The sequence below is a fragment of the Apteryx rowi genome, unplaced genomic scaffold, assembly GCF_003343035.1.
Source record: "Apteryx rowi isolate R43461 unplaced genomic scaffold, aptRow1 scaffold_167, whole genome shotgun sequence".
Taxonomy (NCBI): Eukaryota; Metazoa; Chordata; class Aves; order Apterygiformes; family Apterygidae; genus Apteryx; species Apteryx rowi.
Genome location: NW_020447941.1, coordinates 28219 through 54911, shown reverse-complemented (window position 1 = coordinate 54911; position 26693 = coordinate 28219). Strand labels below are relative to the sequence as shown.

The following is a 26693-nucleotide window of genomic DNA, read 5'->3' as shown; positions in this document are numbered from 1 at the left end:
AAGCTATCGAGGGCAGGGGATGCTTTTAGGCAGCAGGAGCAAGTGCACAAGCAGAGTACCCATAGGCAGAAGGACCCGTAGGCTGCCTATGAATCAATCAGTCTCCTGACACTGGCTTTTATTTCCAAAACAGAAGGTTCTGTCTGGATGTAAGCTGATAGAGCAAATCCCAGCGCTCCTGAAATCCTCTGTACAAAGTGCTGCCCTGTACACCAGGGTAGACTGATTTAAATTGAAGGGACTTTGATGGTGATTTAAATCAGTAAGCAGCAATTCTTAATTCAAATCATCAAGCTTTAATCTTGTTTTGCATTTGTATTTTTTCATTTTTTACTGCAGAAGGGGCAAGTATAATTTGACGCTTCCTTTTTCTACAGAGCAGAAAACGGTGTGTTTATGCACACATATTTAAACAAATGCATTACTTAATATGCAATTATTCCTGTTCTTAAATTTTACATTTTTCTGTTGGGTTAGGATGTGGGGAATAACACATTTCTTATTTTCTACCCAAAGATTTGGTGTATGTCTGTGGGGGAAGAGTTACATGTTATTTGTGCCAAGCTAGATTAGAAAGGAAACTGGGACTCAATTAAAAATGTACAAAGCAGTCATTTAAAAATAGTTTTAAACTTCCTTAAATGGACACATAAGAGCAACATGAGTTCATCAAAACATGTTTTCCATTTAGAACTAACAGATTTATTACACTAACGATGTATTACAGTTACTATATGTTTCTAGTGAACTAGATTTGATTTCTTATGGTTGTCAAGTCCTTCTGTATTTTAGACCTAGTAAATCTCATCTTCTCACAGCTAGTTTTCATATATGTAATGGAAGAAAAAAAGAAACAAGCTGATTGATATCTCATCTCCTCAGTATCTTTTCAACCTAATTTAGTTGAAATATTTGACCGAGTTCTGGACAGAAAATATTCTTTAAATACTTTAAAGTGAGAATGATGCTGTTAAATTTGGAGAAATGTAGCTTGTCACTTCCACAATCTGTGTGGTTCAAGTTTTATAAAACATAACAAACCTGTACTCTTACATCTTAGCTGGTATTTCATTTATTTAGCTGGATTACAATGCATTTAAGCCTGACAATTGGTTAGCCATAATTTAGTCAAATTTACTTTAAAATGTTTTCTCTTAAAATAAAATGACATTTTAAAAATCTATCGGAAATCAAAATTCAATTAAGTACAAAAGCTCTGCTTTGTTTTTTAAAACTCTCTTTATTACTAAATGCACTTTTTAAATACAGTTTAAACCTCTGTCACTTTTTACACCAGAGCAGAAGGGAACAGGACAGCTTGGGCAAGCTGTAACCAAACCGCCGGCCTCTCAGAGCGCTGCAGTAACATCCCTGGAAAAAGGTGATAACCTCCGTCTGGTTTGTAACTGGAAAATGCCGCCATCACAAAAACGCTGTTGCAACTGGCAGGATACAGTCTGGCAGGTCCAGGCAAGACAGCAAAGATCGATCGGGCATGGAGACCAAATCTCTCCTAAAGCACATGCACCCCAGAGGCCAGGCTGGTGTGCGCTGGCAGGACGAAATAAGGCTGCCCATATTGCTCTTGCCTGCGCTCTGCCTGCGCTGATGGTCTCAGCTGCCCCGGGAACAGCGACCAYTCACCCTTCGTGAGTAATAAAATACTTACCAAGGTCACGGGGGAAAAAACAAGAGGTTTCTGCTCTGCAGCAAGGGAATTGGAATTTGAAGTGAGGGCTTACAAAAAGCACCCTTTCTCTGAGGCTCTCCCAGCTTTAATTTCCTGTTCTTGGTTTAGATCTTGGGGCACGAATATAAACATCAGGGCCGGATTGTACAAAGAGTCCAACAGAGTCAGTTGSCCCTACTGCGCTGAGCTTCAAGCAGATGAACTGCCTCGCTCTGTCAGGAGCTTTGGAAAACCACGGCCGCACTCTCATTTACTGCCCCTCAGCAGCACAGAATGGCCAGGAGATGAATGCAAATAAAATCAAAAGGGACTTAAGCCCTCCGCTTTCAAACCCTGAATTCTGCCAGATGTCCTATTCCCCAAATTCAAACCAGGAGCGCAATGCAAATCATTACGCTGCTGTGAAACCAGCTTCAAATCAGATAAGAAGGAAGCTCTGCTTGCGTTCTGCGGTCAGGCTGCAGACTCCCTTTTTAAGGTTATTTATGTAATTTATTCCTTATTTATGTTGTGTGCAAGTTTCTTGTGCAACTGATTGCAAACATTTCTGAGGGAAGATTGCTCTAGGTGAGTAACTGCTCACCAAAATCTGTACAGTAAACCGCACATTGAAATTCATCCTAAAACAAGCTAGTCTGGGTATCTTTACACACATACCCTACAGTCTCAGCATTGACCCTTTCAAACTTTTCAAACACCATTTTTGCAGAACTTCACATGCCTGCGGGAGAGATATAGCTGCCTCCACATTTCCAAAGCTCCGAGTTTTGATGGCAGATGAATGAGGTTGTCAAGATCTGCTTGTCACCTCTCCTGTGCCAAGTCCTGTCTGCAACCCCAGCTGCCCACTCGTTGAGAGGCAGCGTGCAGGGCACGATGCTCAGACATCCAAATTATGTCCCAGCAGACCAGCCTGGGTACCAGAAGCAGCACGGTCACAGGAGTGCGGTGCCGGTYAATGGACACCAGCCCTGCCGAGAAGCTGGGTGCCCCGCGTGCTCTGCAGCCCACAAACATGCTCGCTGCTAATCAGAACCGTTGCAGGACTGGTGGTTGGCAGCAGCCRCTTGCAAAGGCTTATAATTATTTCACAAATCTTATTTCATGTAACACCTCCCCACTCAGCCTCGCTGTAAGTCCCTCTTTTTCTTCTGTCCTGTCATTCTCAATGATTACAAGTTTCCAGACGTCTATTTTAGGAAATCCCCTTTCCCTGTCGCCTGCCAGCAAGTGGAGGAGCAGGTTATGCTCAGCGTACGTCATACTGGTTTTGATTTTCTTTTAGCCTTGCGGGTTCACAAAGGCAACAGTGATTTGAGCCAGGGGATGTCACAGCAGCCTCTCTTCAAATGGCTTCTTTTCCCCCACCTCCCCCCAGAGCACACTGCAGCGGGATGAAGTCACTGGGCCAAATTCTGCTTTAAATTATACTCCAGGCCACATTGCTACGGTTGGCGAAGCCGTGTCGATAACCTAAGGCAGAACGCGGGACAGGAGTGTAAGAAGGGGGACATGCAGTGACCGCTGCTAAGCAGCGTTCGCACGGGTCTATCGGCCTTTAGGGAATCGGCTGCATCCTGAAGGCAGGACCAAGCCGAGTATTTCCTGAAGGCTTATAACTTAGTCGCTGCGGGTGTCCCACAGTACTTAGGAGAAATGGCAATTCTGTATGTAACAAGTCTGGTCCTGCCATCTCCTCCCCACGCACTGTCGGAAAACATCCACGGGATATCAAAGAGAGACAACACCCTCGGTATCAAGCCTGGGCTTGCAGGGGACTGTTGCTGGGAACGCATRTTTGGGAGGCACCGGGACATTTCTGGCCAAGGGCTATGAAGGCAAGCAGAGGGCAAAGCTGAAGTGTGGAGGAGGGCAAGCCAGAAGAGCTTTCTGCTGCTCGTTAGCCAGAAGGGAGGGAATATGGGAAAGGAGACGAGGGACCAGTGATGGACAGGGTATAATCCTCCTTAATTCAGTGGTGGATAAAGCACCATGAGGAGAAACAAGTAAAGGCTGTTCACTGCTTCTCTGGAAAGAAGCAATTGTGAGGATTTCTCTTGAGCAGGAATCACAGTATCACACAGCCACAGATGTGTCCAATATTTACTGGAAATTAATGTACAGTTCCAAAGCCCCCTTTTTGTCCTATCTCCCCTTTCTGCTACTTCAATACCTGTCAAAAGAATAAAAAAACCCTTCCAAAATGTAATAACACTTCAGTTTCTAAGACAAGCAATGTTTTCCAACTTTAAAAGGATTTTAATTCCCTGAATCTCCCTCTTTACCCCATTTCTTTCCATCAGCTCTACTACTGACTCTGAGAACTAACCTGACCACCTCTTTCTCCACTGAAACTGCATGCGCCAGCACTTCTTTGCCCTCTGCAGAACCGCAGTGTTGTAGTACCCAAGAATGGCCATTGCTAAGAAAACAGCTCACGGTACTGCATGCACRAAGAAGCAGTATTTGAAAAGCAACAAAATTGGTCCCTACTTCTATAAGAGAGAAATCAGCAATTTGTGGTGAACCAGGAACCTAATTAACCAACCAGAATTCTATTCATTTGCACTGATAAATGAAACTCCTTGCATAAAAGACAATGCTTTATCTTTTACTAAGTGAGCAAGCACTATTAAAAAGCAAGGAACTACATCACAAAATGTGCCTTGTTCTCTTATTTGTTTTAGTGGCAAATTAGCCAAATTAGCAAATTATTTTTGGTAATACTTAACAGCCATGTRCTTACTTAATACTTAACAGCCTGCCATGTAAATGTCATGTACATGAAGTTAATGTGTATCAGGACACTGTATTCAGTAAAAACAAATAAAGAAAGAATTAATTTTAAGGTCAGGGGGGCCATGAAACTTCTAAGGTGACATAACACGGACCCAAGAGCTTTATCCAGTTGCCTTTGAGCAAAGCCCAACAAGTGGAGACTCTCTGGGATTTGCTTGTGCAACTTTCTCATGCCCTAGGCAAGACATGTACTCCCAGACCAGGAAGCCAAACCGTGTAATCGTTCCAACAGCCCTAACAATGAGGTGAAGYCCTCAAATTATGTGTATTAAATGTAGTTTAAGGGTTAGCAAAGTAAGTTTCTACTCTTTTCTTTTTTTTCAAATTCTTGTCCAACATACTCTATTTTTTTCTGAATAGCTACGTCCTAGATTTCTACTGACTGTTTAGAAAGGAAAGAAATATAAACCCCTCCAGACCATGACTTCATTTCTCCAAATGTTTTTTTTTAAGTTGCACGTTTCAGGGCCTAGGCCTCTGTTGGAGTAAATGGGTTTAATCCTGCTGGCTGCCACACTGCTATATCCCCAGTAAAGCAGGGCAGGTCAGAAAGCAGTGCAAGAGCTTACCTACTCAGGAAGAATAATCCAAATTAAGTGACTGATCTTAAGTGGATTAGTTAAACTTCATTCAACCTCTCAGTGGAAGTTCTAATTGAGAAGCAAAATGCTTTACATCTGGTCATTTCCAAACTGAAATAATATTAAGGCTGCTTTAAATCAGAGTAAGACTGACCACATGGAAGTTAAATGCAGTTTAAGCAATCCACTTAAAGAATTAATTTGCAGTAATTTTCTCTCAATGTAGACAGAAAACATTCAAAAGCTACTTGTATTTAAATACTAACTGATAAGACTCTGCTTCTCCATTAGTTTATTAGTTAATGCTGTCTATTAACTGGCAAACATTTTTGTGTCTTTAGGCTCCTAAAAACTTAAGCCTAGGCAAAGAAAATCATAAGAGAACGCTAAATTTCTGGTAGGCATCAGATTTTCTTCTAATTCAAATAAAAAGAAATGGTAGGCTCATCTCTCTTTCCCATGTTCAGGAACTTTAGTAGAAGAGCAATTCTCCATCAGCCGAAGCTGATGTGGATATGCAAGCTACGACCAGCTGAGTATCTGGTTCAAAAAGGCAGAAATAGAAATGAAGACAGCAAGGGCCATAAGGGAGTTGAGCTATCAATAAAAATAGAATACTCTGGGTTGAGAAATACCATAGTCYACAGATCACTCTGAGGTTCACACTGTGTGAACCCTGTTAGATCTGTGTCCGCCACAAAATAAGAATTTCTCAACATAAAAACATGGTCTCTATTCTGAGGGCAGCCCTGACCGTATATTTTGCCTGGAACCACAGGAGAACGTGTCCAATTGCTTGCAGCCAGGATCGAAGTCTGATCCTAAGCAAAGTTTTTGCGGACAGACCTGCACTTGCCCTGCTTGCAGTCCAAGAGGGATGGATGTCAGCAGACTTGCATCCCAAAGAGCTGCTGTCAAGCTAATACCAGAAGMACCACTGATAGGGCACCGCTGCCTAATGAACCGCTTCGGCCTTTGGGTATGGACTGGCTGACATGCAGCTGGCTTGAGGGCAGGTGCAGCAAGCACAGGTCTCTTTGCAAGAGCTCATGTAAACTTCAGTAAAAGCAAGTTACCCCCATTTCATAAAAGCCACCAGCAATAGCTGAATCCCTCATGTACTGCGTCTAGTATGAAAGAGGAATGAGGTCCTTCCTCACATGCATCATAGCTGTTCCCTAAATTTTAACACCGGTGTCTACCTTCACCTTACGTGCTCCACTCACCTTGGGTTGGAAACCAAAGGCATCTAGTTCTCTGGACCCCTTATGTGGAGCTAGCTACAGCCTGATGCTTCCTGAAGAATTTCAGTCAGAAGAAGAGCAGACCCAGTCCTACGAGGCACTGAGAAGCCTTGCCAGATGGCCTGTCTGGTCAGCTTCCGTTTCGCTGCCCGCAGCACGGTGCAGATCATCTTCTGGTACTGTCTCAGCATTTTCTCCAGAGCTGCAATATTTTTGCCTGGTATTTCCTGGACAGAACTAGGAGTAGACTCATGGCAGAGCACGTGCGCCATAAATCCTGCTGACACAGAAGAGATTAAGGGATTTTTTTCACATCATTTAATTAAGGGAAGTACCATACATACTCTGCTTGTGCCGTGCAGCTGATCTGCACGTGCACACCACAAATATTCACAACTCCAGGGTGCCCAGCTGCCCTGTGAGAGGTAAATCACAGTATCTCCAAATGTTCTGTTAGATATCCAGTTATCCTGCATAAATGCAAAAAAGCCCCCAAATCTCTCAAAATATTTTGGGAAAAAAAAATGAGGATGTAGTGGAGAAATGGAGATATTTTATTAGAGGTACTGAAGTAATTTCACAGTTTTGCAAATGATCTGCTGATCTAAAAATAGTTTTTTTATTGGGATCCAGTCCTGAGTCATTGAAAATTTCCATGTGAGCCCACATGAACTGACATCTATCAAAGAAAGAGCTGGTCAGAGACTTTGTGGTAAAAACGTTACATTTGTGCACTGGATGTTGAAGGAACGATTGGCTATGCTAACAGTGATGTGAGGATCTGACCTGATCTTTTGTGACTGTCCTGTGGCAGAAGGGCAAAGAGGTTTGATGGTCAAAGCTGCCTGCAGGATGTGAACATCCAAATCCCGTGAGGCAGCTTTGAAAATACCACCCAAAATAGTAAAAACAATGTCAGGAAGAGAGAATGCACTGTACATACCACAAGTAACTTCCTTCTAATCCTTCTCTTTGTAATTTTCTGATCTGTGCACAGTTCAGTTTGTCACCTCAACACAAGCCTGTTAAAGTGGATGATGGGTTTGTAAGGAAGGGATATGATGCTGGCCTGGGGCTTGGAAAATCAGTTTGATCCCCCCAACAAAATCTGGAGAAAAATCTCTTCCCTATCTGCCCTCTTCCCCATCCGTCACAAATGTTATCATCTGCCTGCTTGATGTTATTATAGCGATGCCACTAATAGTTCACATTTACAGAGGACTCTGTGATGTGACRATTTCCTAGAGCAAAACCAGGCCACCCAGGCTCTGTTCCTGTAGAAATCACTTTGGCATTGCAAAGGCACCTTGCCTTTTAAAAGCTATCGGATTAGCAGTGAGGTATTCAGTCAGCTGCTTGTAACGCATTTTGTAGCGATCTTCCATAACATTTTGGATAATTGCAGGTTATGTCGTTAATTAGGGAAGTAAATGAGCCCTCAGTTTCTGCTCCTAGCGAAGCCATAGAGTTACAAAGGCAACAGTATTTTAAGTAAATAGCCAGCCTTTGAAAGACGACTCTCTGGTGTTCGAGATACCATTTTAGTGAGTTAATTATCCACTGTGCCACCCTTTCATTATCTGGTAATTCAGCAGTTTCATTAAAACCTTCGGCAAGGCTCTTTCTCTTCCTGTCTTGTCCTCGGCTAGCCCTGCTAAACCTACTGGGATCATTTCTGTTAAYGAGAAGACAGCCAGAGCAACACAGCTGAAAACTGCAGCCACGGGAGCAAAGGAGTCACTTATCCTCCTGATCTCAGAGGTTCCCCTTGGGGCAGGGCAGCGGAAACCAGTCTCCGAGACCTGAAAGCATACAGGAATACAGAGAACCGTCTCTGTTTGCTTCCTACAACCTTCCAGTGCAAAATAACTCARCTATTAACAACAAGAACAAAGCATGCGTCCTCTAGAAGCTGCATAAAATGCAGACTGGACAGCAAGAGGATACGGAAAAATGTCACCAGATTAAATTTGCCAAAGCAGAGCTCTTTCTCTGCTTTGCTAGGGATTAACTTAACCAAAGTACCTTAGTGAACATTGAACACTGAGCCCTGTTCATTAAATCAGTTCAARCTTTCCTGCCTGAGGATGTGGTCGCTCACGCTTAGGCACCTGCTTCAGGGATTCGCTGAACCAGGCCCTGCTGAGGAGTGTTAGCACAGAAATAGCTTGCATGGCACACGCCAGTGACCTTCTTCCTCATTGCTATGGAAAATGGTCAGCCTATTTGTCTGTAGCCTTCAGCGTGGGGTGAGAAATGTCACAACGTATATGGAAACTGGCTGGCAGCAGCAGAGCAAGAGACTGAGATTACRTGCGTAAAGATGCAAAGCCAGGACAGCAAAGCCACTTTGGTCTCTAATCTCAAGCCTTTCCAAGGAGTTGGACGTGGTGCAACGTATGATTTGTTACTCTAACAATACCAGAGAGGGAAAAACTTGACCTCATCTGCCTTTCCTGAGCATTTTAAAAGTAAAGATGAAGCTCTACAAAGAATTTCGTTTACTAATCAGCTAGTATACTGTTCCCTGCATTACATTTGTGTTATATAAATAGCACTTCCCACTGTTTCCTTTGAATAAAAAGCCCACATATATTCCTCTAGCATCACTATTTATTTTCTTTGACACAGTCTTAATAGTGCAAAAACAACAATACCCCACCACTTTCCAGAAATAAGTGCCCTGCAATTTAGTCATATTTTTTATGTGTTTCAGTGGACTTTTGGTGAGACCTTTAGAAAATTCAGATGCAAATAATTTTGACTCATGATTTTTTTCAGCTAACCAATGGCATAAACCATACTGTGTTTCTCATCAGCTTACCAGAACGTATCAAAGACCTTGGCTAGGATAATACCAATCAACATGAATCAGAAAAATAAATAAATCAATACAGCTCAGATAAAATCACCTTTCAATGCTTAAATTGTATATGCCAAGCTAAGATTTTTCTTGTAAAAGTAAAAAAAAAAAAAAAAGTTTGAGCAATTGAATTTAGAGTTGCTCACTTCCACACAACAAACACTTCCTTTTAGCACTGAAAAGTGTGATATTTTAGAAGATGTATAAAATGACTGTTTTCTAAGGACACAGATGTCTAAAGGTGCAGATAAGTGCCAATCAGGATTGTCAAGAGAACCTGYCAGGCCCGCATTTAAATACCTTTAAACGCTGACCATATGATGTGATGGCTGTGGTCCCATAATTGCCAACACTGATTCTGTCTACCACCAAAACCCCATCTGATCTGGATTAGGTTTGAGCACATGATCACATTTCTGTCAAATTAGCGGGTACTTAATATACTAATTATGCCAGCTTTATTCCATCTGTGTACTGGCTGGAGGATGACAGATGATRTGGTTTCAACTCTAGCTGCACAAAGCAATCCACACACAACTTTTCAAACATATTTGAAAGAGCAGCATGAATATAAATCGATTTAAAACTTAGCTCTGTATCATCTTTGCGYTTTCATCAGGCACAGGACACCTTCCAGCCAATTTCACTATGGCTTTTGCTTCCAAAAACCATGATCTGTTATTTGGGTGCAGGCTGAGCAAGGTGAATGGCTCAGCCTTCTCTTGCTACCAAGTGTTTTGCTAACTGTCCTGATCCTGGCTTGCCTGATGGTGTGAGAAAGACAAGGAGGAATAATAGCCTGCAGGCCAAAATGCTCCCATTCGTGTACCTCTCACCCTCTATGAGCACTTAGAAAGACAACACTCTGCACTGATGGCCACAGAAAACTGCAAAGGCTCGTAGATGACAGCAATTGAGAAGTCTCAAAGGCTTGCAGTCCACTAGCAGTACAGGAAGAGTTTCCTGAGGCTACACCACAAGCCATTCTGTGCACACGTGCTTGGTTTTAGAGCACAGGTTTAAGTACTTATGTACAAAGCTGCCCTAATGCGTTTGGATTCCCAATATTTAATGACAAGCAGCTTTGGAAATCCCACTCTAACAGCACCGCTGTTTTCTCATTTTGCTACTCTGTGGCTGCACACCAGCCCAAGCCCAGACTTAGTATGAAAATTGGTCTGCATTTGCAGGATTTATCAGCCTGATTCTAGTGATGTTTGGACAGAGTCGTTCTCTTTGCAAGTGGTTGCCAATCGTGCTATGCTGTGGCTAGCAAGCAGCAAAGTTCACGAAGAGCTCAGAGATGTGTGCTGTAGGCAATCCAAGCACAAAGGGAGTATTCAAAACCTTCCCATCCCAAAGTTGTCTGGAATAAAAGGCATGAATACGATAAAGGAAGAGGGCCCCCATTCCTAGTCCTGCCATACCGAGGAGTCAGGTCTGCATCATTAAAGGCTTTTCATTTTTCTCTCCAACTTCTTGGATGTTGCAACTCTTTGTCCTCCCACTGCTGTGCCTCTGCCATGAACAGGCAGGGCCCTAAGCTGCCTCCATTCCAGCTGTAATCCCTCTGCAGTCAGCTACCAGGTTTCTTTCCACCTCTGCCACAAGGCTCCAGTTTTCACCTAGCTTAAGCTTCCCTGTGAACCTGCTCCTCTCTTATTTCAGGTTATTTTTCTCTCCATGGCACTCCACCATACCCGCAGCTGGACAGATCATGATCTGGGGGTGCCTGTACACTTGCAGGTCCCTGACAGGCCCTAGGTTTCTGTGCACAGAAAGAGCATCTTTCCACAAGGAAAAGTTCCAGGCTTGGTACGGCCTGCCTTCCTGCAAATGCCCCACTGAGACTGGAAGATTCATGCTCATGAGGTGAACAGGAGGCAACAGAGGACCAGACAAGCTCTTTCTGAACAGAAAGAGGTATGGCTGCCCAGAGACGAGTAGTCATGACAGAGGTGATGATGCTAGTCCAGGTACATGCAAAGTGGAACCTTCTACAGATCAGTCAGTGGATGGCTCATATCAGAAGAAACAGGGCTGGCAGGAGCAAGGAGCAGTGAACTTAGCATACATGCAACCCAGAGCCACATGAGACCCCAGATCTGGGGTCCATCCTTAGGTCCTGTCAGGGATGTGCTCTGTTATAACCTGAAATCCTGCTTATCTCCACCCCAAAGCTATCTATTCCCTAGGTACTAGCCAACAGACCAAGAGAGAAGGTGTCCCATGGCATGGGAAAAGGAGGTGACCATAATATAGCCTCTCCCAGTAAGGAGAGAGGCAAGGAAGTTCTTCATTAAATCTGTAGGTATGCAGAGATTGAACAGCTTCTCTGTACAAACAGCAGAGAAAGGGACCTAGCCCTGTCACCTGCCCAGAAGACATCTTGTGGGACAGAAGATTTTGCTGCAATGCCTTAGTTCCAGCCAGTCTGGCTGCGCATGGCTATAACCTCCTGCTGTTACTGGGTATCTCATTGAAAGATCTTCCTGAGCTGCTTGGCTGCCCATTAAGAAAAAAGACTGGACTCCTGAAGTGGGAGTCCCACGCACACCATATGATGGTTGCTGATGTGTTCATGGTCCTTGCTTCAAGAACTGGAGACAGTATCGAATCATGCAGCCTCAAATCCCATAGGGTGCTTACCTGAGAGGCAGGAAGGACAGCAGAAGCCCTTGTCCAATCCTATGTGTTGAGGGGACATGTCCTGCCTCTTCAGCTTTCTCTCTGTTCCGAAACCATCTGGGATCTCTGCAGCTCTGGGAGGTGGTCTTTCATTTCTGCTGAGTGGCCAGCAGGACATGAGCACATGGACTTTGTTGACTTTTCAAAGAGGTCCTTCCCACCTGGGCAGAGGGTTCCTGTTCAGGTAGTGGCCCTGGTTCCTGGGGGAGAAAATGAGGGCAACTGCTTGAGAATATGCCCCAGTTTGGAAGAGAGAGGAGTGCAGGGAGCTGAGACTATCCTGAAGACATGTAGAACAGTAATCTAGAAAAGTATGGTTCACCTGGGACACTTTTGCAGTTGTTCCTGTGGAATAAAATGGTTTCACTTCATGCTTCATGGTTTAGCTCCATTACTAGGGTTAGCAAGTGTTGTGACATATCACTCTGCTTCGTTCTTTGTGTGTCTGAGGTATAGCCTTGCAGCTGGTACATCAGGATTAGCTACCTACTGTCAAAAAGTACAGAGCCTGGCTGTCTATCACAGAGTCTGAGGATGAAAACCTTGGCCATACCCTGTTGTTGCTTCCCTGTCTCTCAAAATTCTCTTGAAGGAAAACCCAAACCTTCATAGCCCTTACATTGCTCTTTTCTCCTATGCAACAAGTGTAACAAGACTCTACTGCTTGAACCGAAGACACTCCTTTGAAGAGCCTGAAAAGTGCTTCAGACCAGCTTCTGAACTGGAAATGCCTTCAATTTGTATGGGCTCCTGAGGCCAGTTGCTTGAAGCCTTGCTGTGTGCTATTTGCAAAGGCCTCTGCATGTCTTTAAAAGTCAGCATTTGGGATTGCAATAGCATTTCCTCTTCCCCCAGAGTTTTTACCACAACCCTACMCCCCTGTCAACAGGATGGACACTGTCCATCACAGGCAGAAATCCTCCTCAGAGACAAACCTCTCTGTTCTAAAAATGAACTGCTTAAAACAAACCATCCAAATGAAATTCCTGAATCACATTAAAAGGAGTAAGAATCCTATCACAGATTTACCTAGTTCCCAGACTGGYGCTGCAGTCAAAGACGTTCACCCATGACTACCGAAAGATGCTGCACGTTCTTCAGGAACGGCGACATCCTTATATGTTGCTGTGGGGAAGGCAAAGGGAGAGAGGTGAGCCCTGCTGTTCCCATTGGAAAGTATCAGGTCTCCAACTATGCTCTGTCTTGTTTCACTTGTTCTCTCAGCGGTCCGACCCCTTCGTGTTAGCTGCTTGCTGTTTGGATGCATTATGTTAACGAATAGTCTGACCATAGGGTAAGGCAGAGCCTGATGTATGCTTCTGCCAYCCTTTATTAAGCATGGTCTCGCTTCTGATGTTAGAGTCCAGTTACAATCATTTCACTAAATTTCCATGTTGACCCACTTGGAAGGGAGAAAACCTGCAATTTTTTTTTTTAAAGAAAATAAGCTATGTAATCCACTTGTTTAGTGTAGCTTGTATTGGCTGAAGCTTTCTGTTTTTTCCCCTCAGTCTTTTCAAAGAGGAGTATAGTGCTCATTATTTGAGCTGTGCCTCACACTCTCTGCAGAAATACTGACTGTCAGAGGGATAGGATAAAAACATATTGATTCATTTTCTCTAGCTTGCATCTCAGCACTGCATTAAAAAATGAGTAAACTTTAGTTGACCTTTTACAATATGGTTTTGCAACAGTTTTGTATATTCTTCAGTCAGGATGTGAAATAAGCTGGTATCAGAAGCCCTGTAGAATAGACTTTAGYAGATGATTCTGGCATGCTTTACTAGATATCCTTCCACATTTCTTTATGTGATAGTATCATCTCAGCTCCTTATATATACACACAGGCATACAAACATCCTTCTCTAAGTATGTCTGTCTGGGAGTGGAATAGAATAAYATCTGTTTATGAACAGTAGTAGCACTCTTGTACTTTGACCTGCAGGCAGTTTTTGTAAGCAAGCATAGTCAGATAAAATCATTTCTTAGATGGGAGACCTTGTGGAAAGATAGGTGTTGCAGAAAGAAGGAAGCGCCTGGCACTTTTTGGAAAAGTCAAGTGTCCTACCTAAATTAAGATTTGGATAATTCAATGTAATCCATCTAAATTTCACCTCTGCATATTCATTTGTGTATTCTTCATTTCCATCCTAAAAAAATCTTCTAATATTTCTGGGTTTTGGGACATAGTTAGTATCCAAAAATGATTCTTTGGAGTGATCAGGATATATGAAGGATCTCCAGCTGGTGCTGATGCCATAACTCTGTCAAAAACTACTAATTTTGCAACCGCTGAATAGCAACAGCACCAAGCGGTGATGTTGACTGTAGTGTCTGCAAGTTAGCAGGCCTCTCAGAAAAGCTGTTGAAATCTGATTGGGCAGCATAAATGTAAAGAAACTTCTCTGCATTTCATCGAGGTAAGACTATAACAATAATGATTAGCTGACACTGGAAAAAAAAATAAAAAAGCTGCACCAGAGCCTGAACTGGAAACAACTGACATGACTGGTGGCAGAAGACCTGTGCGGATGCAGAATGGTTGAGGTCCTGGCCCTCTGATTTTATGCTGAAATCTAAAATTTCCAGTGAACCAGTAAAATTTCTTGGACTTGCACAGTGAAACTGATGTTCCTATGTATTTCACTGCCAGGAGATGCTGCCTTGAAGTTGATGACTATGCTGTTTCCAGATTCCAGATCCTGGGGAATATACACATGGTTGTCTTGGAAAATTTCTTTTAGTTTGGCCTGAGTTTGTCAAACTTGACTTGTTGTAGGCTCAGTAAACAAACTGTTTTTCTGTTTTCTGCAAGTAAAGCTTCTCACTATGTGAAAGTTTCCAAGTAACTGCTTAGCTCTCAAAGTCCTGAGCAGTTTTTTTAAAAAAAMCAAGTCTCTAGATTTATAGCCACATGAGAAAATCTGGTTGCAACTGTGGGTAATGAGTACTTGAAAGCTCAAGTTTGCCTGGAGTTTGAGGCTGAGTAGTTCTCACTCTGCCTCTCTAACAGCACTGGCCAGAGTCCCTAGCCAGCAAGGGTGAAAATGTGCTAGCGCTGTGTTACTAGCACAGAATGGAACAATTTACTTGGAAAACTCAGTACCCAGAGCGGGTGAATCAGCACGTTTTCTGGGGCTGTGAGCATCCTTCTTCAGGATCCTTGTTTATGAAATTAAAACAATCTCTCCGGAAGACTTGCAGCCCTGAGGGTTTCTGGATATTRGAAAGTGATGGGGTGTAAGACAGCTCGTGGGCCTGCATGACGGCCTATTACCTGTGCAAATTAGCATAAGCATGAAGACAGTCACTGGCTAGAGAAGGGCATTGGTTAAGCACACTGATAGCTAGATATTATGCTTTCCCCAGCCACGCAGAGTGAATAATAATAGAAATGCCTGCAAGCATTCCTAAGAAGCAACAAAGAAAACAACATATTAGTGCCTTACAGAGATGATTTTTTTCAATTAAATGTGAAATGATTTTTCTCCATCGCATTTCCCTTCATTTTCATTTTTGTAATTAGGTTAATTCATTCAACGCTTGCTGTATGTTACCAGGACACAGCTGTGGACCACGATGGCCAGGGAACTGGATGGCTCTGGACATCCAAAGTCCAAAGATCAGGGCAATTTTGATGGCTCTGTCATGGACCAACTGTGTAAATGAGTTCATATTAGACAGGTAATGCTGCCGGCACAGCACAGTGACATTTCACGATTTATTTGGCAGAGGCATAAAGCAATTCCACAGAAAGCAGGATAGAAACTTTGCATTAGGATTTCCTTTGGAAAGTTTGTGTCATGTCTGGCTGTCACAAAACACAGCAGCAGGGGAGTTGCATGAGTGATGCTGATAACAACCCAGAAATAAACTGGACCCTTTCTCTCGACTGGTTTCTCTATTAGCAGCACTTTTTTCAAGAGCATGAGTCCAGAAAAAAATAGTATATATGAGAGGATGAAAGCAAAACAGCAGAAGGGATATGTATGTGYGCATGTGAGAGASAGAGAAAAGCTCTTGTTACCTAAGCTAGTAYCTGATTTCAGGAACTGGGCTATCACTGCCTGTTTTTGCAGTATCAAAAATGCCCTCTGCAATGTAACTTTCATGACTTCCCAGGGTTTTTTATGTCTTATCATGGAGAAGATCAAATGTCACGTTCCTCCAGAATCTGACTCCTGCTTCTGGAGCATTTCCTGGCCTACACAACCCTTCCCTTCCTCATCACCTCCTTCTTCTCCACAGAGCTGTTCAATTTATTTTCCTCCTTTCCAGCTGACACAACTCCCAAGGAGGAAAGGCAGTTCAGGTCCCTCTTTGGGGGTGTCTTGGAGCTCATAACCAACTGCTGATCTGGGCATCCAGAAACACACATTACCTTACATGCACAAAAGGGGACCTGGGACAATAAAAAAGGGGGAAAAAAAAAATAGACAACCCACAGCATGATCATGAAACCATGGTCATAGAGATGTCTGGAGCAGATAGGAGGCCAGGTCCTCACTCAGAATAAGGCAAAACTAAGTTAACAGCACCAGTCTGAGGTCTTTGTCCAGTTTTAGTTTTTAAAATGGACCTGCTGTGCCCTTTGCCACCTCATCTCACTGAAGAGAAGTTATGCAACGTATTCAGCTACTGCCTTGAAGAGCACAAAAATGTATTATCTACTCTGCTTGTTCCATTCCAATTTTTTTCCTGCCTTGATCTACTTTTCAGCAATGCCAAAGCTCAAGGAGAGATCAAGATCTTCAGCTAGTTATTAGCAGCAAAGCTCCATGAATCTGGCTCATGTTTTATTTACATCATTTCATTTCACATCATGTCACATCACTTTGCTTCAATGCATCACATTTTATTCGCTATTTTATTTAGCTTCATCTTCTTCATCAGCAGAAGGACCACTCTAGCAGTTCCTGCAGGTCTCATTGTCAGCACAGAGAGTGAGCAGAGTCGCTCTTGTTGCCACCGCATGGCCCTCTGCTAGTGCAGGAGTCACATCACTCTTCTCATGCCCTTTCTGTGGCTGGCATTTTACTCCCCAAACCCTACAGCAATGGAGTCTCCAATCCTGCAGGCTCTTTCATGGCTTCCTTACCCTTCTGTTTGGCTGCCTTTCCCTACAGTCGGATCTAAACCTTGGTCACTGTAATTTAAGCTAGTTGTAAGAGAAACAGGCAGTTGTTGCTTTCCCTACCTAGGTCAGTACCAAAGAGGCTGTCTGGCTACTGCTGCCAATGCCAGTGGACCGTGGACGGTGTGGGAGAAAGCGGGGTGAGTGCTGGTCACTGTGGCCACTGTCTCCTGTGCCCTGTTGCTTGGTGGCAGCAGGATCACCAAGCCTCAATCTCAAGGGCCCGCCATCCCCTTTGCTCTCCTCCCCTGCCGTGGCAGTAGTGCTCCAGCCTAACTTCCATCTGCCAGCGTCCATTGCTGCAAAGCTGGATCTGATCCAAGGACTTTATCCTCTTTGTCGCTGCAGCCACCTGGCCTGTATTTGTACAATATGATTGTGCTTTCTCTAGGTCAAACAGTGCCAGTTCTTTGATCTTTCCTTTGCTGATGGTGGTTTCTAAACCTGTGGTCACCCTTGCTTCTCATCTCTGTACTCTCAAACATGTCGCTTCCACAGCACCCCATTCCTTAGCAGGACCTATTTGCACTCCCTGCTGTCATTTGTTCGCAGACATTCCTAAAACTTCTTTCCTGAGCCTCGCTCCAGCATGGTGAAATAGAAACGAAACGACAACATGTGCAGGGAAGAGATAGAAGTCAGCAGCCTCTATCTCTGCAGCTTGCCAGCCAAACCAYGAGCCGTCTGCCAGGGCAGAACAAGCACGGGGCGCTGTGACAGCTGAACAGAGGAAGGGGAGGCACAGGGAAGCAGCTTTCAACAGCAGTAGGTCTCCTTTCAAGGGAAACAGGAAGGACATGAGAGAACTGGTGGGTTCAGGGGTGCCATGGTTGCTATCAAACTAAGAAACAAAGCACCCAATTTCCTTTCTCCTTTCAGCAGCTGAGCTGGGCCAGAAGTGCCACTGCATTTGGTGAGAGCGATAACATCTCAATCCTCCTGTTCAACAAAAATAGCCCACTTGTCTTAATTGTGGTGCAAAACCAGGAACTGCCAGACATCACCAGTCCTATCTAGAATAATGTCCTGGTTTTGACATGGACAGCACCAGGTGTTTCAGGAAAAAATGAAAAAGCCTGCAAAGAGGCAGACATGGAACAACTTGCTCCCCCTCATCCCCAAGATGTTAGGCAAAGTAGGCAGGTCTATACCCTTTCTTCAGTCTGATGTTTTGTCTCTCCCTGAAGAGATTATTCAGTGAATAATGCTGAACAACAAACACATCTGGGTAAAATCAAAACCTACTCACGGACTATGTTTTTGCACAATAAAAGGGGCAAAATGCATTGAATGGGATCTGCCCTTAGGCACTATGTTAATACACAAACAAATGATAATAGTAGAGTCCATTTGGTATGAATAGTGCACTCAGCTCTAGTTAAAAGCAGCACTTAGGAAATTCTTGGGATAGCCATTGCGTTGCATATGGGTGGATACAAAGGGGTGCATATTTGTGTGCATATAAAGCAGACAGTGCTTGAGTGCTTGAGTGTGTGTGTGTGTGTGTGCGCGCACGTGTTTGAGCTTAAGGTCTTTGAACTGTGGTTTCCTGTAACTAACTTCTACTTACTGTTAACCTAAGATCAAATTTCATTTTCAAGAAGTGTAAATCACTACAAGAGACATGAAGTCTGGTATTTAGGGAAAACCTATTCATAAAACCGGATATTTAGATCTCAGCCACTCAGGTGGAGCACTAAATGAATAAATGATACCTGGAGATAAGGCGAGAACTGGAAGGAATCCTACTCTATTGTCCTGGAGGTCAGCCTCTATTTATGGAGTCTAGGGAGAAAAGAAACTTACTGTTTTATTCATTTGCTCTAAAACCTGCATCCACAAGCCTCCCGGATTTGTCCATGTGCATCAAGTGGCCTTTAAACAGGCCTAATCTAGCCTAGCTATGTTTTGAAAACTGCAGGATTCTCCAGACCTTGCAAAGAGTGAAGCCTAGAGCTTCCCATCAACACTTCCCATAGCAGGAATATTTGCAGGAAACAACAGGCTAGAGAGAGAGACAGACACACGTGTTACTGTATGAACCCTCACGCACCAGGCTCACTGTTACCTTCATTCTGGTTACGGTGAGCAAAGACAACACAATCATTGCATGCCAGTCAAAACTGCACCCAAGTCAAGTGGATTCCAGGCATCCACCAGATCCAGAATACAACCAGACCTTTCTTATAATTTAAAGCCCTTTATGTCCTTGTTTGGGGTTAAACTGATGCCTCTGTGATAGATGACAGCCAGCCTAACTGCTTCACCAATGGATTCAAGCACTTAGATAATGAAGCACCCTCATTAAGCACAGAAGTAGCTGATTATATTTCTCTTGCAGCATCACTTGTGAGCAAACAGAGTCTGAGGCTTCTTGTCATACACTGGATCTCTTACACTGGATCTTTCCCTTCTGCTGATATGCTCCCTGAAGACACAGCAGAAATTATTATAGACATGAGGCTCCACAAGAACATTTGAGAACTATCACTTGTCCTCAGCCCATCTTAAGGACCTGAAGAGAGAGAAGCCAGTGAACACCAGGTCTGTGTCTGTCTGAACAATTCCAGTGTCATTCCCTTTTACAGAGCAAGACCGGTAGTGATGATGGGGTGAAACTTGGGCAGAAGGGCTTCTGTCATGCCAAATTTCCAAGGGACCTCAATCATAATTACAATTACATCCAACACCTCTTGCAGGCTTTGCCATCTAGTTTGAAAATCAAAGGTCTGCTGGCAGACCTTAGCAGAGCCCCACTTCAGCAATACATTGAAGGGAACACAGAAGTCCACCGCTGCTGAGCAAAGCTCTGTTAGAAGCCGAGGACCCAAGCTCTGTGGATTTTCAGTAAGACTGGTGAACTGTAACTTTAAAAGAAGGTGATGCTCATTGTAAATTCTAAACTGAGGAATGCTGAATCAGCCCAACCCCCAGAGGGATCTCATTAGTTTGTACTGCGGAATGCAGATGCATTCACTGATTTTTTAAATTTTATTTTATCTTTTAGTACTCTGTTACTTGGATAAATTTCAGCTTTGTGGATGCTTTCAGGCTTATGAATGAAATACATGCATTTTGTGCAGTGAGATGGTTTGCACTCTGATAAGTACACTACTGTGAATCATTGCTCCTAAGAATCACTGCACTAACAAAAGTGTTAATGAATTATGCTGAAAACAATTTTTTCAGGTTTGTGTGCTGGGCTTCAATAGACTTACAGGAGAGATCTTTTATGTCCTGTAATTTTGGTAAATACAAAAGCTATAGGATTTGCTCTTGATTCTTTCTCCACTTATTAACTTCCTTCAATAACATCTGGAATCTATCAGTGAAGATAGAAGCGTATGAGATATTTTATGACCCGCAAGGAGTCATCTTAAGTTGCGCAGAGGCCATGGGCACTGCATGGAAGACTATACCTCACACGTGCATGGAGCCTGGGGTCTGGGGCTGCCATCTAACGCGATGCCAGAACTACAGCGGTTGCTGGTTGATTATAATGTTATTTGCCTACAAACATTCTTTAGCATGAGGAGAACTTACAAATTGAAAGCTGCGGAACAGTGGCATGAACAAAAATTGTTTTCTTTCTTAAATAGAGACCTGGACCTCCTGAAATACTCAGTGGATATGCTCACACCCTTTTATTCTTTTGTTGATCAAAAGCATGCTCTTGTGGGTAAAGGAACTGCAAAACTGGATTGGGCCACCCTAACTTGCTCTCAGGGCCCTGAGGGTACTTAATTGCCCTGACCAGACTCGCCTGGGGCCTGCACCCACAAACCCTGCCTGTGGACCCAGGAGTCCCATTTAAGCTCAGGCCTGGGCCTTCAGTACCTTCCTAAACCATGTTGTAGGAGTAATAGCCTCCAGTTCAGCTTTATCCATGCCTGGCAATGAACTCCATTGATCTTGGCTTATGGACTGACTTCCTGGCTTGACCTTGAAGCTGTTTCACTGCTATGGACCTGCCTGGTGATCACTGGGCTGTGTCTGACCCAGCTTATCCTCATTGGGCCTGATCCTGGCCTGCCGAGTGACTTCCCTGCTTGACCTTGGACCTGCCTCATCACCRTGAACTTGCCTGGATTCTTGGTTGAACCTGGCTACCAGCTCTAGATCTGTCCTGGTTGTCTCACTTGGGTACAACGGGATGGGGCCTCGGCTGGCAAGGTCCTTCTCCTGCTGCCTGTGTTACTGCACTTGGCTCCCCATCCTTAGGGAGCAGCTAGCCCTCACTGCTCCCTGATACTTGCCGTCCTGACTTCAAAAATAGCCAGCATGGCATAYGGCAAAGAGAGGAGTAAGATCCCCCTAAAAGGCAGGGGTTTGATAGTCTCCCCCATGCTCAATTTTAATCCTAATCTCTCACAGCTAGAGATAATTTTAAACAGTGATTCATGAGTTTTAGTGGCTAGCCAAAAATGTTTTTGTCATTAATTACAGTCACTTTGGGTGTTCTTGCTCTCCACAGAAGTTTCCCCTCTATGTTTTGGATCTTGCCAAGGTATTTGTCTCAAGGAACATCTCTGTTCAGTACAACATTGCGATCCAAGAAAGGCTAACGGAATATGTATGGAATTGTCACAAGAGCAGCCATATGCTTTTCTTGGGCTGATATAGTTACCTAGAACCTCATTATGTGAAGGAGTCTAATAAATTCACTGTCACATACATTTCTTTGCATTTATCTACACTGAATGTAACATGCTGTCGCTTTACTTGGGATAGCTCAGACCTCTTTTGAGGGCTTTTGTGAATAGTAAAACAACTTCATGCCATCTGCAGCTCACCACCTATCCTTCTTCCCATAACGTTCGCAGTGAAGCAACAAAAGAGCTGGTGTTTCACACGTGAAAATGAAAGTTGAGTAGTCTACTGACTCTCTATATCTCCAGCCTAGGATTTCATTCAAGACACAACATAGCATGTCACCCTGTGACTATTTCAGTAGCCCTTAGTGCAAAGCCTTGTGTCAAAGTTTACATAAGAATGTCATACGAATCAGTTCTTCACTGGCGCAGTCAGCAACTCTTAGGGATCTGTGAGACAAGATTTCCTTTTGCGGGAACTMTTGCTAGATGCTATCATACCATGACTCATCTAAAACTTTGGGCCAAAATATTGTAATATTTGGCAAGAAAGGCTTCTCGCAAAAAAACAGAGCTATATTATTGATTCTTTCTGCTGGCAAACAAAATGTTTTTTTCTCCTATTAATTCCAATCAAAATGTTTGAAAGTCATGTTTAAGTTTACAGTAAATTTCTACAGGCTTAGGGTGAACTGAGCCAAAAGCAGTGCCTGTAAATTGCATTTGGTCTACTTATATTCACTTGCCCTACTGGGAACTAGAACAGAGTTGTGAATTTTGAGGCCTATAACAGAGCTGGGAATGCTTCTGCTGCTGACAAACAAAAAGGTCTTTTGTTTATCTTCAGTGGCCCGCAAGTTATCACATGCTGTAAAGTTAGACAGTTGGGGTAGGGCTGCACACCTCTGCAGTGAAGCTGCAGGCTGCATCTGCCCTTCCCTGCTTCACCATAGCCTTGAACGCAAGATGTTAAAAGAACAGGAACAAAAAATTCAGCAGGATGTCCACAGCAGAGGACACTTAACATTAAGAGCTGCATCACATGGATCCACATACCTCATATACATCTTGAATCAAATTGCTAGACCTATGCTGGAATACCAGTTCTTAAAATSACACGGGTCTAAAGATAGCTGGATTTTAACGTGAAATTGCTAGGTCAGTGCAGCACAGTAATCACATCGCAGGCTCAGAGCAAGCGTTGCTGATAGAGGCCACTGCACCAAGTCACAGTTAGGTTATTGTGAAAAACATCTGACAGACAGGAATTACCAAATCTAGTGACGGATTAATGACCTGACCTTCTCTGCAAACATATGTTACGCTACGGTCTCTCAAACCTCTCAAAGGCAGCTCAGTGCAGCATTTGATGTGGAAACTTTGCATCTTTCCTGAACATGAAAAACCTCTTGTAGACTTACTTTTCAAATCATTTCCAGAAGTTCTCAGGACAAGGGGCCCTGCTGGCTTGAAGTAATTTCAAACCAAGCTTGTGGAAATTTGTCTGTAGGGAAGTTAAAGGGCTGAACTGAATAAACAAATTGTTTATTGCGAAATACTTTGCCCACCTCTTGCTTAAAGTGACTGAATGAATAGGCATTGACTGATGGGCAGCTTACGTTAGGATCAACAGTTCAGTTAACAGTGCRCCGAGTTTTGTTTTTTAATTAAGGTGATACTTTATTTTTGGCCACATGCGTGTTATTGTTCTGAGCTCTCAAAAGCCAAAGGTTAAGAAAGTAAGGCTACGTGGAAGTGATTTCAATCCAGTGTGTTACGGGGGTAAGAGAGGCAACTGGTGATCATTAAGAGATTAAAAAACTCATTGCCAGTGAATGTCACGTATAATAATTATGTACCATTTTTTTCCTTAAAGTACATCTGCTAATTTAATCTCCTACTATGTGCTGTAGGCCAATTAAAAAAAAAAATTAACTATGAAACAAACGTTGGAAAATATTAATAAAATGAAGTAAGCATTAATAAAAAGCTAAAACCAAATACTTGTTCTAAGACACGCTGCTGTTGTGTAATGAATCTTGAGGAAAATGAGAATGACCTGTGCCCTTCTCTCCAACCAGTATGCGCTGGAAGGGCTGCACTGAAGTCGATGAGACGGATTTCCTGCTGGTCCTACCTCCCTGCTGCAGCTGGTAGATCAGCACGGCTCTACCAAAGCCAAGGGGCATTATCTTTCCACAGCCAGTGTAAACAGGCCTCTTTTTATCGCAGACGATTTACATCAGCTGTCCTTTGACTAGCTCACAACTCATGTTTTCAACAGCTGCACTATCTCCCTTCGCCAGTGTCACAAAGCTGCCAGGCTCCGCTCAGAAAAAAGACGTTCTTCATGGGCTGTTGCTGATCCTGTGCAGCTCGTGTGACTATGATTTTAAAGGCAAGTTGATACTCTCAGTTGCATCTGTTGTTCCTCCCTTTGATTCTAGTGATGCTATGTGGTTACGCACCTAAGGGCAGCATGTGCACACATTTTTTGCACCTTCTGGCATGCATCCACCATGCCAACCCTTGTCACCTCTTTTCTGCCGAAAGTTGCCATCTGGCCAGATCTGCCAGAAGAACTGCTTGCATGTTCACTCCCTAACCTACTTAAGTTAAAATGAAAAGGGTTATAACCTCTCTCTCGTTTAAACTTGATAGATTCGCCAAACTCAGTTGAGCTGATGAGAATTATGGAGCAAGGAGGTCCCCAGTAATGATGGCCAAGGGGGCAAGTTGGTGAGCCAGGCGAGAATATCTTGTCCCAGCACCGCTATCTGCCTGAGGTCAGCCTTTGCAGGGGCAACACTGTCTTGCCACCCGCCCAGCCCCTGCTGTCTATGCSTGATCCACCTCCTTGTTCAAGACCGTACCAAGGCCCAAACAGCAGCGGCTCCAGTTCACAGCCCAGAATCTCAGCGCTCCTTTGCTGTTGGTTTGAACTTAGGCAGTAGACTGTGAACGAAGACCTTGGGGCCACAAACACACGTACTGTTCTCTGAGCCTGTTCCAAGGACAAGAACTTCCAGCAGCAGAGCAGGAAGGGGAATCTTCCCCGTGTAGGCTGGAAGTACTTTAYGAGCAGGGACAGCCAGAAGTCTGGACATCTGCACACAGCCTACCCCTCCAGGGACTATTGCAGCACAAGATGGGCCCCCTTCCATCTCTTGGTTTCTCATGCCCCCAGCATCTCATCACAAGTTTTAGAGCAGGCTAGGGAGGGTAAGCCGAGAGGAAGAACAGGGCTGGAAGAGGCTAATTAAGGGTCAGCAGGAGGTAAGRACTAAAGATATGAAGGCTTTGAGCTGAGGGGCCTGGAGAACTGGTTTCTATTCCTAACTCTTCTGTGTCCTTGCTCTGACCTGCACCACAACTCCCTTCACACTCATTGCATTTTCCTCTCCTGCTGCCATTTAATTTTGCAACTGCTTGAGGCCAAGACTGGCCTTTCTTGATGTATTCAAGCTCGATCATGGCTCCTAAGCACCATTGTCATGCACACAATTAATGATCGCTTTTGCAACTGACAGTTTTGTGCTAACAGTTAAAATGGCACTTGTTCCTTGCTCCTTGAGGATCCCTGGCACAAGAGAAATAGAGATTTTTAAAACTGGCATGTAATTTATTAATTAGAGGAAGGAGTGGTCACCCAGCCTGAACACATTGATCAGTATATCCAACTAGTATAAACAGAAAAGGGTGTTTACTTACTCTGACCATAGATAAGAAAAATGTGGACTGAGTTTTTCAGGGTGGTGKAGCTGTGTCCTAATGAGCCCAGCACTTGCAGTGTGTGGTGTGAGAGTGTTTTCCTACCTCAGCTCCGTCTCTTTTTGCAGGAAAACCAAACAAAACCCCAGACAAAAACTTTCCTCCTCTTTTTCCCTCAGTTTCCTTGTCATCTGCTCCAAAGTGGTTTGGCTTTTAATTGCGTTGATCAGGACACAGGATTCAAACACCTTGGAAGTTAAAAGCCAACTAATAATCTATTGAAAACGCCCACTCCCATCTGGCAAGTAAAACGCCTGCCAGAGCTCCATGCTGTTTGCAGAACATTGAATATGTGCAAGCAATTCCTTTGCTAAAAGGCAGGCTCCAGGGACTGAACAGTGCGGGGGGGGGATGGGGGAAGCTGAGCTTGCTCTGGCAATAAATGAAGTGTGAGCTGAACAGCCTCAAACTTTGGGGAAAACAAAGCAATAGTTTAGATTTGCTGAACACCTTTCATGCGGAGCGATTAGCGTAGCCAGTTTGCCACAAGCTAATCCAGCACGCTGGTCACTGGGGCGTGGGAATGGTTTTAGCAGCTGGGAAGAGAGATACAGGGGCCAAACTTTCCCCATCTTAAAATATTACTAACAGTGAGGAGATGGGAGAGATCCATGTTTATTCCTTACCTTGCTTATTCTTTCTCCTCTTCAGCCTGTTACCATGTGCTCTCATCATATGCCAGTTATCCATTATTTCTAGCCTGACTTCAGTATCTTTTTCCCAGTCTCTTGCAACTTATTCTTCTATTCAGATGTCCTTACACACGGTGAGTTGATTCCTATAGMACTGAGGTACTGTGTATAAGCCGCATTCAGCTTCCCTATTTCCCTATTAAGGAAATGTCTACACTGCCATCRAGAGATGTGACCACAGTACATGYAGGAATCCCTTCCTAACCCTGGAGYGCTTTCAATCCAGTCAAGATGTGACCTTCAGCTTGCAGAGCAAAGTGCTTTAGCAACTCACTGTGCAGGTAGAGTCCACACAGGTGTACTTTGTGCATCATCTTGACAGAGGTAACACCCAAGTTTCCAGCCACATTTGCYAGGATAAGCAAGAGTTGAGTGCTGCAAGCCCTTCTCAGGAGCAGCCGGGCACGGTCTACTAACTAAAACTATCCCCATCATGTCACAGTGATGAGACTGCCAGACCTCAAGGAAGAGGCTGAGTGATTGGCTTTGGAGAGATAGACATGCCTAGTAAAGTTTGCTTTGAAGAAGCCTGCAAGCCAGTAATATGACAGAAATTAAGGCAATTAAAAGGCCCGAGACCCACAGGAATGGGTAGTGGTGGTAGCTGGAGTATGCTGAGGTAATCATTAAAACCACAAT

General features: G+C 43.8%; 1 long non-coding RNA gene across 2 annotated transcripts; it reads right to left on the bottom strand.

Moving 5' to 3' along the window:
• Nucleotides 1-1374: 1374 nt before the first annotated feature.
• LOC112963297 lies at nt 1375-26482 on the bottom strand. 2 transcript variants are annotated; one of them, XR_003252554.1, is made up of 4 exons: nt 25989-26482; nt 12895-12990; nt 11827-12065; nt 1375-6591 (listed from the first exon to the last, which is right to left on the bottom strand). It is a non-coding gene; the product is annotated as an uncharacterized LOC112963297 (long non-coding RNA). The 2 variants fall into 2 exon arrangements; XR_003252555.1 differs by lacking the exon at nt 12895-12990.
• Nucleotides 26483-26693: the final 211 nt, after the last annotated feature.